The 14,639-nt window shown below is 47.5% G+C and overlaps 1 protein-coding gene across 2 annotated transcripts in view; it reads right to left on the bottom strand.

Moving 5' to 3' along the window:
- Window positions 1–11,967, bottom strand: part of GLI3 (GLI family zinc finger 3) — a 283,446-nt gene extending 271,479 nt beyond the window's left edge. Inside the window, exon 1 of one of the 2 annotated variants that reach the window (XM_060632184.3) lies at window positions 11,672–11,967. The gene's annotated coding sequence lies outside the window, so the exon portion shown is untranslated. The remainder of the gene's footprint in view (window positions 1–11,671) is intronic. The other variant, XM_060632185.3, reaches the window with a different exon arrangement.
- Window positions 11,968–14,639: the final 2,672 nt, after the last annotated feature.

Raw genomic sequence — 14,639 nt, 5'->3', positions numbered from 1 at the left:
TTGTTTCCCTCAAAACCCACATACAGTTTTATTGGTCGCATTTGGATGGGGTTTGCTAAGTTAAAAATGCACATGGAAACAAGCCAATGGAAGAAAGAAAGAAAGAAAGAAAGAAAGAAAGAAAGAAAGAAAAAGGAAACACATGAAGAGATGGGATTCCTTCCTGGCTAAGAAGGAAGTCTCTCCCTAAGTAGAGGGAGCTAATTAACATTGGTGAGGTGACAAGTCGCCAAAGTTCCTTGACAAACTTGGGTTTTGTGGAGTTGTTGGTTTTTCCCCCAAGCAAAGGACTTCGTTTTAACAAAGCAATAAACCCTCCAAATACTCATCACCAGAGAGAGAGGCTCACGTGAGAAGAGGTAAAGCCCCAGGCACTGACGGAAAATGCACTAATTAATGGTCTTAGAGAATACTAATTCCTATCCCCTCCCCCTGTTCGAAATGGATTTCTAAAAAATGGGCCTTTGGTCACTCAAGAATCTACCCCTTTCTTCTATTTTGACAACTTATTTTTGGATCTCATTAGTTAGTAACTAATTATTTAAAAGTGTGGTTTATGCTTGGAACAGGGCTATAAAAATGGCAACTTGCCAAGGCAGACATCTGCTTCCTGTATATCCCTATAAATTATATCAGCTTATTTTACTGATAAAAACACAACTTTGTCCCTGTCAGTTGCAAAGGAGAAAGTTTTAACATTCTAGGCTCTCACACCTCATAGCAGAGAAGGGTCTGCTTCTGGCTGTGGTGGCAGTTTTTTCAGAGACACGTTAAGCCGTTTGGAACTCAGTCCTGATTTGATGTACCAAAAGCATGAGGTACAGAAGTGACTAGTATAAGCCAATCAATCAATCACTCAGTCAATCCTGGTGGAATCTTAAAAGTCACGCAACTGAAGCAGTGGCCCCATAGTACTATTTTTACAACCTGGAATTTCTGAGATAATAAAGTGTAAGTTATTTAAAACATAAGTTGCGAGGAACACTTTTCAGTTCGGCCTCACTTCGAAGATTCTTCTCTGAGGAAAACATGCCACTGGTTTTTAGATGTGAATGAAAGGTGACTCTTCCCCACCCTGACAGTGTTCCCTCCTTGCCACACTCCACCCTGTTGTTCAGGCCCTTTCCACCACTGCAGCACTGCATGCAAGATTTGCTGGCATGCCCCTTGACTGTTTAGGCTTATGGGGAAAAAAATCGATTTGTAACTGATGTTGGAGCAGTTTGATTGGGGGGGGGGGGGGGAGGTGGGAATGCAACCCAGGAAAACTCTTGATAGTGTGGACCTGCTCAAGCTTGAGGCTGCATAGGTAAATGGAGGGATAAAAATTCCTTCCTGAGAGCAAACAGTCCTGGCTTTTCCCATTCAACTGTCCTTGAACCTTTTGTAATTTTCCCGGAGGCCTAAACCCAGGGCACGATTAATTCCAGAACCCTATTCTCAACCTAATCCCTTGCCTACTAGAAACCTGCCTGCAGGTGGGTCTTTCCTCTCTGAATTGTAAGTCCGAACTTGCATCAACCGCCTCCAGAAGCAAGCATCCAAAGCTTGCCGGAGCCACTGACCAGCTGTCGGTGGAGTTAACGCATGGCTCCCGGCCAAAGTTGGCTAGACTGCAACGGACCAAATTCTGACCATTCTTGTGGGGACCTACGTTTGAAACTGCACTTTCACACAGATGGCCTCGAGTGGCCCGCTCTTTAGAGCTGCAATGGAAAACCACCACCACCACCACGACCACCACCCAGGAACTTTCATCACTGCAGAGGAGTCCCCACCATTCAGTATTATAACCACCGTCCAGGCCGCGGGCCCTGGTGATTTCGGGAGAGCTCCCGCGCTCGGCCTCCGCTTCCTCGCCGGCCTCCCTTCGTGCAGTCCCGCCGACGGTGGCGGGCTCCCGGTCCTCGCGCCCGTCCCGCTCCCCCGCGCCCCTCCCCGGGCGGGCCTGCGGCTCTCGGAGGCGCGCGGTGCTCCGGACTAGGGTCGGTCCGGCGGAGGGCTCGGCGCCGCGCCCGCCCTCCTTTCCCCCGGCGGCCGGCAGGCCCCGCCCGCGGCCCCGCGGCCCCTCGGCCCCCCGCGTCCAGGTCTGGCTCCCAGCAGCCGCCGGGGTGGCGGGGGCGCGGGCAGCCCCCGCTCCGAGTCGCATTCCTGAGGCGGGCTTCCTGCAAGTCGCAAGCGGCGGGGCCCAACGCCCCGAGCCCGCCGGGCCTGGGCAGGGAAAGGAGCGCCCCAGATCACTCCCATCGCGCCGGCCACCCTGCTCCCCGGGAATCTTGCCGGGCATTGGAGCACTCTGCAGCTGGCCGGGCAACCCTTCCCGCGGACCGTCGTCCGCGGCGGCCCTGCTTTGGTTCACACGGCCGTTTCACCAGCTGAAACCAGAGAGGTGCAACTTTGCAGGCACTGTCTGCAGTGCAACACCCTACACGTCTCGCCGTGATAAAACATCGGGGGAACTCTTGGGGTCTTCAGGAAACCAGGGGCTGTGAGCTTCACTCCCCAAACTTCTAACTCGCCGTCCATCAACCTGGCCCCCAAATGAGGTTTCTGCACCAGCTGTCCTAAGTAGATTCAGATGTTGTGAATGGTGAAGGCACAGACACATCTTGTCTCTCAGGGAGGGAGGCCCTCAGTGGAGTTCCAAAGTTCAACCTCAACCATGAGGCTTTACGTAGTAAATAGAGAGGATGAAAAATCACAATTCTGGCAACGTGCAGAAATCAGCCTTTCCCCTTGCACCTCTCTGCAGTGAAACCTGGGATCCACATGCAAGCAGGATTTCTTCATAACTTCAACAGTTAAAATTTCTTAAAGAAAGCACCAGTGCTAAAACCAACATTTAAAATGATGTTTGAACTGTATACAAGGACTTTCTAATCTAAGGTGAAATGAAACAGTAGTTATAAACTGATAATGCATCCTTTGTGAACAGCAGACTACTTAATTTATTCCCCTAATCCAGTTGGTTTATTTTTAAGTTGCCTGAACTTGGGCAATAATTCTCTTTCATTTTTTTTTTTTCCTTAATGCATTCAAAGATGTAAAAAACTAAGTTAAAAGCTTGCTGTGGTAACCTGATGCGTTTCTGATAGGTTAAAACAGCTCCTGCCAATGAGGGATCAGAGAGAAGGCATTCCAGTAGACAGCAGTGCTTTTAACAGCACCATGATTAGGCCTGAAGTGAGAAATTATTCTGTGCAGCCTAGGGAACTATTGCTCACGTGGAATAAGGCTTTCCTCCAGAGAAATTACATTTACTTACACCTGCCTGTATATTTATAAGCTGAATGATCTCCTTAATGTGCTCATGTTTTAAAAAGCCAGGAGGAACCAGCCTGAGTAAAGATATCTGAGGAGTCCCCCCTGCATCACTGAGGAGTGACATTTCTCTCACACTTCACTAACTAGCACATTGACTCCTACTCCAAGATGCTACTCCTGAAGCATCTTTTAAGGAAATTTTCCTATTAAATAGTTTAAGGAAAACTTCCTATTAAATAATTATACCTTCCTACAGCATTAAAACTCAGTTTCTAATGAAAATGAATCCTTCAGGAAGAGGGGGAAAAAATCAAGAAGCACAAACTAATGCTGATTTTAACTTTAGATCGATTCTGGGTCTGAGTTTCAAGGAGCAACATTTAGGAAATGTAAAAGGTTTCAGTGGATTTCATATAACCATGCAGTAAGAAAACCTCTCCCAGGTTTGTAATATGGGTGATGTTTCCTTGCGCTCCAACTGTCTTCCTGAACTTAAAATCAATTTCATATGCAGAACCAGTGACCCGCCAACCGTTCCCAAGATCTCAGGCTTTCTCTCCTCACCCTTCCCTGCCTGCACTGCTTTCCTTTTCTGCAAGAAAAGAAGCTCTACTTCCTAAGTTCTTAATGAAATCTTCATGAATGGTTAACTACAGCATTTTTAAATGTACAATTATTTTTACCTTTACGTACGATTTTACTTTTCCTTAATTAGAAAAACCTAAAGGGTTGGTTGCAAATAAGAAAGCCACGATCTGTTCCAAGTTGCCTCGAGTGGCCTCTGGTAGCCTAGAGGGTTCCCCAAATCTGCTGCCTATTGTTTTCGATCTTTCTTTACTACATTTGAGGATCCTGATCTCAACTAAGCAGCATTCATGACAGACATCCCAAAATGGAATTACTCTAAAAGGAATGGAATTACTGGAAGGGGAAATGACTGCCTGGCTATGGATTAAGTGAATTTGGCTTTAGTCAATTAATGACATCTAAACTTTGAAGAAATCCACATACTTAACTTCAACCATTGAAAAGCTTTTTTGACATGAAGTAATCACTGCTATTACGGTTAAAATCGCAAACGACAGTTTGTGCACCGGCCTGCCATCTGTATTTAAGACAAAAGATGAGCAGCTACTCTTTCTCTGCTGCCAGTAGCACTTTATGAGAAACATTTGAGGGGAGTATAAGGTCATTATTTAATACTTGTTACCATTTCGGAGTTTTGCAAAATGGTAAAGCATCATCCAGTTTACTCCGGTTAGGCTTTGCAACTGCGCTTAGGCTTTGCAGGAAGCGCCCTGCATCAGCAGGTGCCACTCACAAATGAGTAATAATGTGGAGTAAGCCAGCACCCCCATTTTTCTGTGGGTTTGCCGAAGACAGTCCTCAGACAGAAAATGAGATCTAGAAGTCAGTTGTCAGTCTACGGATCAGCTGAGCTCATGAAAACTGTTATTTCCCTTAAACCCACATATTATCACAAAAACATCCTGTCTGATCAAAGGTGTTCCTTGTCTCCCATCGCTGAGGTCTACAGGAATTACAAGTTTTCACACATTTTCAGAAGGAAAAAAAAAAAAAAAAAAAAACCCTGAATTTAAAAATTCTTCTTATAGAACTTACATAACTTTCGGTTCCTAAAATCATGTGTGTCTTTACATTCAAGCTTAAGGGGAGAGAATGAATGTCCTATAAATAGTAATTTACTTTTCAGCCATCACAAATACTAGACCAAGAATACCTGCTGGGTGTAAAAATCAGCTGGGGATATCCCAAAGGTACTTACTGTATTTTCTATGAGGTGTTGTTCATCATACTTTATCCTCACAATTTTTTAACTTGTGACTCTGGAATCTTAATTGTGATTTAAAAAGCAAATTTTCAAAAATTTAAGGATTTTTAATAACTCTTAGTAAAAACTGGTCCCTGCTCCACTCAGCCTGTAAACTTGGCTTGTTCACAGACAGAATTCTTCAGCTTATCGTTCACACCCGCCCCCCACGCCCCCAGTCATGTACAAAACTGCCAATTCAAACTATACCAAACTGCACACCCTCCCGGTGAAATGCTTGGGTATGGGATTTCATTTGAACACCCACAGTCCACACCGCAGGTGCTTTTCTGAAGAGCCATGACCTGGTCCACACTGCTGGCCACTCCATTCAGCTTTCCATTCATATGAGTTCATTAAGGCTTCATTCTTGGGAGGCTGGCTGAGGTTTCTCTACACACAGGTAACTCTCTTGAGACTGAACTCTTCTTTTTAAAAATATCACAAAATGAAAACAATAATACAGTGTCACTGCCTCATGCCTTCATTACAGCAACTTGTGAGTTATCTTTCATCCAAATTGTGAGTTTTCGGTTCCTTGTTATAAAAAACAATACTTTATGGTGTAAAGCACCCTGGAATATTGTTAGGTATTTTATGCAATTTTCAAAAAAAGTCAGGGTGGCTAAAGCTAAAAACATGCAAATGAAAATAAGCACATAAGATACCACACTGCTTCCTGAGGTACTCCAACAGGCAGAGATTTCAAGAAAATTACATTTGTCTCCCATTACTTAATTTTGTGGCATAAAAATTATTCAAATATACAATCAAATGCTTATGTTTCAAACATACTCTTTTCTCTTTCACGCGCGCGCGCGCGCACACACACACACACACACACACACACAGTGTTGCCCCCCTCCCATCAAAAAAAAAAAAAAAAAGTAAAGAAAAGCCCCAAAGCTGTTTCAGGCCAGCAATCAATCCAATTTACTGCAGGTACAATTTCTATGTACGGTGCATGCCACAACAAAACCACAGTATGATGCCAACAGGGCCCTTAAGAAAGTTCTCCCCTAAATCTCTGGAAAGGAGCTTTAAAAGAAAGCAAGGATTACAGTCAGCTAGAAGGTAGGGAGGGGACTTACCTCAAACCCAGCCAAGCGGAAATCAGAGCAGTAATTCTACAAGTCGACAGAGTACACTTTCAAAGCTATAATGGTGTGAAGAAGTGCCGGGCAGCATGGCCTGAAGGCAGCACTAATACACTGATGACTAATGGCTGGGCCAGGGCGGACAATGAATTTGGGGCTTGAAAACTAACAGAAACCATGCAGTACTTTGACAAATGGGCTTTCACAATTTCATTCATTGAATAACCTTTAAGCACAAAATTGGCCGAGTTCTCTTGGGAATTATATGACATGTTGTTGGACGATGATGTAAGTATTTTCTTTTCTAATTATGACTCTTCTGCAAAATGCAAAAGCACCGTATATGAGGACACGAGTGCAGATACTACAGATGCAGATGTGGAGCTCAACACAATATTGCCTTTCAGGAGGGGGCTGGAATGTTCCAATGCCACCTTATTAACTATGTAATGGCTTGTTCATTCAGTCTCTTTAGAGAGCCATAGATTTTTCTGGGACATTCTGTCGGGTTGAAATATACACACACTGAACAAAAAACACTTTCACATTTAAAAAAAAAAAAAAAACCTACAAGTGGCCATGAGTAGCTAAGAAGTGTGGTGCTAAAATATAGTACATTTCGACATACACGTGGAAAAAAGTCTAATTTTAAGGGGCCGGGCAAAGGCAGGGTGCCTTAAAACAATTGAGACACCACGTGAAGTTTGCACTTAGGAATGCATTTAACATCCCACGCCTTTCAGAGGGCTCCCTTCCCTCATCCCTGCCTCACTGGTCCTTCAATTTACAAATCCTAATTTTGGCAATTTTTAGAGAGAGAATGAAATATCTAAAGTGTCTCTAAATTAACAACACCACTTACTCCAGACAGCATTGCCTTTAGCAGCTCCTAAAAACTTAAGAAAAGGATCTTGAAACAGGAAGCTTAGTGAGCTCATAAAACTGTTGTTGGAGCCAGGAACACATAGCATATTTAATCTGCAAACTGTGGGAGTCTACAGTGATTTCAGCAAGATCTGAGGCATGCCCTCAAGGTTTGCTGGGATCTGGGATTAGGGGGTTGATAAGAACCTCTACTGCCCATGGACATGTTTTTCTTCTGCAGTTAAACACAAATGCATAGAGACGTCTGACTGCTGCTTGGCGTTACTGCTCAAGTTATATAAAAGCTTTGCAGCTCCTTTTGCTGTCAATATATCAAAGTTTAAAAAAAAATCATCAAAGTGTGAAATTTCATTTAAAGTCTTCGCCAGTCTACAGCTCTATTTCACAGGCCCATCACATAAAAGTAAAGATGAAAAATACACTGAAAGTACTCGGAAAAGTTTGCAGCGGTACCCCTGCCCTGCTGTTGTTTATTCTGTCTCCCTTTATTTGCTTTGAAACTCGAACAAATCAATTTTCATCTAGAAAAAAAATGACATGAAGTCAAGGGCAGCATCTTCTACCAGCCTTTAATGAAAGAACAACCTGAAGTCATTATTAGAGTTGGGATATTTTGCTAAACAAATTAAATTTATACACGCGCGTGCGCGCGCGCGCACACACACACACACACACACACACACACACACACACAGGCACATTCCCTCTATAGTCACTTCAACGTTTTAATTGCTTCTCATGATATAAGTTGGCAGAAAATTTTTTGAATCTTCCAAAACAAGTCAGACCGACTATGGAATATGAATGCCAGCAAAACTAAAACCTCCTTCAAAGAACTCTTTAGCTGGGGATTTACAACAATTGCATAGAGAAGAAAAGTCTGACTTTTAAGATAATCTACTATAGTCTAAAAGCATTAACATTCCATTGCTAAGGTTTTCTTGAGGATTTCATGACTCAGTGATTCACTTTTCCTCCAAGACTGGTTTTCCTTAGTACATTACTGCCTCCATATAAGTAAGTGCATGGAACAATGATCATTAAATTGTTTCCTTTCATACACTCCCAAACCCAAGCCTCCAAAAAGGGGGGGAGGGGAGAATCTCAGTAAGGCAGGATACCTTCCACACAGAGAAGGACCTCGGAGAGGCGAAGCACAGGGTTAGTCTGAAACCCTTGCAGCGTGCAGGTAATTAAGAAAACTGGCCAAGAAACAAAGGAAGGTCCAACTTTTAGGCTTGGGCATCAAGTTGATAAATTAATGACTCTTTCATTAAATAAGTAATGAAAGAACTCAACAGAGCCATTTTTCATCAGTACTGAATTTTCTCATTTCTGTCTGTAGTCCTTTGCAAATTAGGTATACAATAAAAGTGTGTTTGGATCAGGGCTCGAGGAAGGAATACACACACGTCAAAGGTACTGGGAATTAGTTGGTCTCAAAGTTGGACCTACTTTTAGCCTATGAATAATAACACAATCTATACCTTGTGAAGTGCTTCTGCATGTGCGAAATTTCACTAGACACCTCTCACATTGGACTCATTCAGGCATCTTAAACCAAAGCTTCCCGAAGGCTGACTTTAAGAATTATATACCCTGAAAGGATCTCCCCTTAGGCAGGGAGTTTCTAATTAAATAGCTTTTAGTATAAAATAAACTCTCTTCTGTCTGTAAGTATGCTATTACAACTAATTTAAATGTTATTTCATGTTTGTTTTAGGTCAGACTATAGTCTAACTGGCCCAAGTGTTTGTGTATCACGTTATTAAGACCCAATATTTCCTAACATAAACAAATTCTTTAGATACTTCACACAGTTTACATTGTTAAGACCAATCGCCACGGTCTGCATCAAGCCCCTCAACTGAAATGCTGTTCTGCTTTAGAGAAATGAAGAGATTTTGAGGTGATTTCCCTACTTTAAAACACAGCATTTTCTTCCTTGAAAATACTCTTGACACATGTAATTAAGAAACTGTCAGACTATTATTAATTTTTAATTTAAAACCTAAATGAAATAATTACAGGAATCAATCAATAAGGCACCTATTCAAATTACAGAACAATTACATAAATACTCAAAATTAATACTTTAGGCCAATTCTTGAAGATCTCAGTCTGTAATATGCTAAGACATCAAACAAGGTAAAAAAAGTGTAACGTGGAAACGATGAATAGTTCCTGCCTGAAACAGACTGAAATGAGGTCATTTCAGTTGGCCATGGCAGAGGCCCCCCACCAGCCATGCCCAACACACTCAAGCTGGAACTCTCTTTAAAAGTTCATTTATTTCCACCAGACACACATTTCAGGGATCTAAAGCATGGCCTCATCCAAATTTTGTACAAAATCACATTTGGAGGGAAATGCCTCGTTCTTGGGAATTTCCAGCAAAGTGCTCTGGAAAGACTAATCGCGGAGAAGAAGGGGGAGAAAACAAGGCTAGCAGAAGGTGTTTTTTAGAGCTAATAATACCAGTCCACCTAATGGCACTGCCCGGGTCTTTGCACAGCGGCCGGCCCTCCATACCTCTGACTAAAGGGCTCTTTTACTTGGAGACGCGGACAGTCCATCATTTCAAACTGAAATGGCAGCTGGAAAATGTGGAACAGCTGGCAAAGAGCTGGGAGAAAATGTTTTACATAAATATATGTACATATAAACTGGCAGAGGGCCACGAGCACTGTACCCACGGCCAGAATCTATTCGGCACTGCACACCAGGGAGATGAGAAGTTGGAGGCAGCAGGAGTCGCGAGGAAGATGCCTCCTTAATCCTCCTTCTGCGCGGGGTCAGCCAGGGAAGCCTGGGTCCAGCCCCTCTAGGGACCGCATCTCCTGAAGGAGGTGCAATCAAGGACAGGAACACAAAGTTCAGGGAAGGATAAAAGGCCGGGGTGTGCAGTGGAGCTTTGGCATCTGGCAATCTGCTTAAAAAGTCGCTTCACAGACTCTCCAAGTTTGGGGTAAATATTTACTCCCTCTCCACTTCCTCCCGCCCATTTTCCCTCTGCAACTCAAGAAAGTAACTGTCCCCTGCAGAGCGATTCATACCCAACTCCGCTCTGCGAAAACGCGGCCTCTTAAAAGATCACTGCACGGGCCACGATTGCCCGTACCCCCGCACTCACTCCCTGCAGCTTCTAGCGCTTTTATTTCTTTTGTTTTCTTTCTTTTCTGTTTTTTTTATTTTTTATTTTTTTGCGCTGTCCCTGGAAAGGAAAAGAAATAAAAGAATCCCAAATCATACACAGATGGTACAACTTTCACTTTTCCTCTCCGACGACCGCGGCGCGCGCCTCCGCATCCACGCACACCGCACCCCCCCCCCCCGCCCTCCCGGGGGCGGCGCGGGCTGCGGACGGCCCCCGCAGCGGCGCTCCCCCGGCGGACCCACCTCGCCGCCCGCGCCCGCCGCCCCAGGGGGACGCCGTGGGGCGGGGAGAGGCTCCGGGAGGGGAGCGGGGACGCGGGCGCCACCAACTTCGTCCCCTCCGGGATGGGGAAACTCTCCGGTCCGTCTCCGGCTGGCCGCGGGCTGAGACACTTGGCAAAGGAGCTCCGGGAAGGAGGGAGCGAACGAAAGCCTCGCTCCGACGCCGCACGGGTCGCTCTCCAAATCTGGGCGCCTTTTGACAGCCATTTTCATTTCCTCCCGCTCCCCCCGTCGGGGACCCCCCTCTCGACCCGGAGGCGCGGGCGCGGCCGCAGGAGCCGGCTGCCGGGTGCCCCGGCCCGCGAAACAAAGAACTTCGGGCGGGACGTACCTGCGGCGGCGGCGGCTGTCAAGTCCCCGAACTTCCCATAGACCCGCGTCCGGGGCGCGGGCGGGCGGCTCCGGGCTCCGCGCGGCCGCGGGCGGCGCGGGCTACGGCAAGCGGCCGGGCCGGGCGCCGGGTGCGCCCGCCGCGGGCATGGTGCGGCGCGGGCGGCCGCGGGGCGCGCGGGGAGGGCTGGCGAGCGGCGAGGGCGAGTCGGGGCGGCGAGTGTGCGCGAGGGCGAGTGTGCGAGCGCGCCGGTGCCGGTGGCGCTGCCCCTGCCCGCTCCCTCCCGCTCGTGCAGCTCCGGCATCGGTTTCAGGGATCGTGTAATCCGATCCCTTCTGACTCACAGGCCCTGAGTGACAGTTCTGATTTGGTTCACCCGCGGGAGGGAGGGGAAAGGGAAAGAAAGCAAGCCCCCGCCGCAGTCCCCTCCTGGCATCCAATCGACTTTCTGGAAGAAGGTTCCATCCCGGCCGGGCCGCCCGCGGGGTGGAGGAGCCCCCCAACCCCGACCCCCGCGCCGCCGGCGCTACTCACGGGGTGGAAAAGTTGTCCCTCCGCTCTCTCTTCCCTCCCTCGCGCTCCCTCCTTCCCTCCTCTCTTCGGCTTCCTCCTCCTCCTCCTCCCCGCGCTCCTCCTCCCCCAAGTTTTAACAGAAGTTGCCGGACTCTCCCCTCTCCCCCGCGCTCCCTCTTCCTCCGCCCCCGCCCCCGCCCCGTCCCTTTTCTTTCTGCCACTCGCCGGCGCAGTGGGGACGCGCCGAGCAGCGGGACGCCGGCCGCCGCAGGGGGCGAAGTTGGGAAAACTTGGGAGTGCAGCTCGCCTTACTTTTGCTTTCTCGCTCCTTCCAGGCCGCGCCGGGGCCCGCGCTTCCCCGCCCGCCGGGTCCCCGCGGCGGGAGCGGGTCCCAGCTGCGACGCGGGCGGCGGCTGCGAGGAGGCGGCGCGCCGCGGGCCGGGGTCGGGGGCTGGGGGGGAGCCCGGGCGCCCCGAGCCACGCGCGCGCCTCTCCCCGCCCTCCTCCTCCTCCGCCTCCTCCGCCTCCTCCGCCCCTCCCGGGTCCTCACTCAGACAGATTCTAGCCTGCTCCTCCTCTTCCCCCTCCTTGACCCCGCGCCCGCTCGGCGCGCCGAGGCCCCACCCACCGGGCGAGGGGAAGGGGGCCCGGGCGTGATGTCACGGCCGCCCTCCCCGCCTGCGCCCGCGGCCCCGCCCGGACGCCCCCGCCGCCCCCACCCCAGCGCCCGGCGCACGGGGCTGCGTCCTGCCCGCTCCCGTCGCCTCCCACCCCGCCTCGGCTCTCCTTTCTCTCGCTCCCAGTTTGGGCTCCCCTTTCTTCTTTTAAGGCCTCTCTGATCACACCCCGCCTTACCCCCCCCTCCTCCTTTTGCATTTCCCCAAGCCAACCCTGAGACTCCCTAGCTCGCCGGAGGATGCTTTTGCAAGTTCAGGGTTTTCCTCTCCACCGGACTCATCTGCCCTTGGGGCCAAATCTGGGAAGTGGGAACTCCCATTACACAGCCTACTGTCCCCATGGGCCACTTTATAAAGAACACAAAAACAAAGACCCCGGCTTTGGAGCCTCGACTCCGACGTGGTGCTTTCCCCTGGGCTGCGGAGTGTCTCTGTCCCTGATTTCCTTGCAGCGGCTCATACTAGTGAGAATTCTTTCCCCTCCTTCCTCAACCGGCCAGTCTACGTTCATCTGTTCCCTCTAAATGTACCCAACGTGGACATGTAACTTAAAAAAGGAATTCCCGGTGGGGGTTGGGGGGAACACACGAAAAAAAGCAAGGAAAGAAAACCCTGTGACATTCCAAAATCCACTCTTCCTGGGGGTAAGCGGAGAGTCTACCCACCCACCAGCCGCCAGCCATGCCTGGAGCTGAGGGTGCACTTGTGTTGACTCGCTGAGCTTCTTGACTGAAGGAAGAACGTGGGTGGATGAATGATTAGCTATTACGATTTGAAGAGCGTTTTGAGATTCAAATGCTTAACTGGAGAATGTTTTAACGGAATCGATGGTGGTGTTCACTATTTGTTTCCTGGGACTTGTTGCTTATCTCAAAAACACGACAAAGCAGACCCTGACTTAAGCTTTTATGGTAGAAGCTGGAGATTAAGGCTGAAGGTCCTTTTTTAGCCATTGATTTTAAGATTTCTCTCTCTGCCTTACCACTCTTTAAAAAAATAACTATATAAACCACCACTGACTCATCATACCGAGCAGGGTCTCAGGATACCTAGGTGGTGGTCCCAGCTTCCCCTCGCTAACTGGCCTCAGGCCCAGGCCAGGAAGGATTCTCTGAGCCTCCCTAAGGCTCTGAGTCCATCTGTGGGATGATGATAGGAAAACCAGGCCACATACCTCCCAGGATGTGTGTGGGTTTCCAATGAGATAATGCATGTGAAAGTATAAAGGGACACAAATGTGTAAGAATTATTATCCTCCCTCCAGCATCAGTGAAATTTTATTTTTTTGTATTCGAGCACTGCTTCTGCCTCAATCACATGAATGCAAATAATACATCCCGATAGCCTCTTCTGTTCACCCACTGGCAAAAAATAAATAAAAAGAAAAAAGACAGCCAATAAATCAACAACTTGAATAAACTAGATATTTTGACTTTTACTTAAAACAGTCTTGGAGCACATTTTGGATCATGAAGATCTCCATTCTTGGTTTTTAAAAGACAAGAACAAAGAAAAGGCAGCTAATCTTTCCTCTTACCCCGTCAGAAGAGCTAAAAACAAAAGAGAAAGAATGCTGGTGTCTCCCCATTTCCTCACCGTAGATCCTTGGCAGAAACTGCTCTCCACTGTAGTGGTAAACATATAAGTGAGCACATATTGCAAAATGGTGGAGTAAAAAAAATAAAACATGATTTGCCTTAGTGTGAGTTAAATACTGCCATAATGCTGTGACTTTAGATCTATTTTAATACAAGAACTCTTTTTCCAAATGAAATCTTGTATGGAATCCTAAACTGTAAAAAGAGAGTTACTCTGGTCACAAGTGGGGTGATGGGGTCTCAGAGTCCAGCCCCCTCGCCTTTCTCTTTGTCACTCACCCCCTTTCCTGCAATGGCTTCAAAGACACGTCTAAAAATCCCAAAGTCATGCTGGAAACATTGGAACTTGTCAGGATAAACAGGGACTTACAGAGGTACTGGGCTCTGAGATGGCCTTGCTCCATGTCTAAAATTCCACCATTGTAGATTCATTTATTGCCATCTCTCATCAGTTCTCTTTTCAAATGCAAATATCCTAGGAAATTTTAATATAGTGAGTCTTCAAAACGATTAAGCCTATAAGACAGACTTTTTTTTTTTCTTCTTTGGCAAAAATTGGCTGAAGTGGGAGACTTGAAGATATTTGTATTAGTTTCCTAGGAATGCCATAACCTGAGACTTACCGGGACTTACCATACCTGGGTGGCTTAAAACAGCAAAAATCTATTGTGTTACAGTTCTGGAGCCTAGCAGTCCAAAATCAAAGTCTCAGCAGCTCCCTCTGAAACCTCTAGAGGAAGTTCTTTCCTCGCCTCTTCCTAGCTTCTGATGGTGTCTGTCAATCCCTGGGCTTCCTTGGCTTACACAGCTGCTCCACTCCAACTCATGCCTCCTTAGTCATATGGCATGCTCCCCGTGTCTCTCTTCTTCCTAAGGACATCAGTCATACAGGATTAGGAGCCCACCCTAGTCTGGTATGACCTCATCTTAACTAAGTGCATCTGCAACAACACCACTCCCAAATCAGATCACGTTCTGCCATTCTGGGAGTTAGAACTGCAACAA

Source organism: Panthera onca, chromosome A2 (assembly GCF_046562875.1).
Source record: "Panthera onca isolate mPanOnc1 chromosome A2, mPanOnc1 haplotype 2, whole genome shotgun sequence".
Classification (NCBI taxonomy): Eukaryota; Metazoa; Chordata; class Mammalia; order Carnivora; family Felidae; genus Panthera; species Panthera onca.
This window is presented reverse-complemented; position numbering and strand designations above follow the sequence as displayed.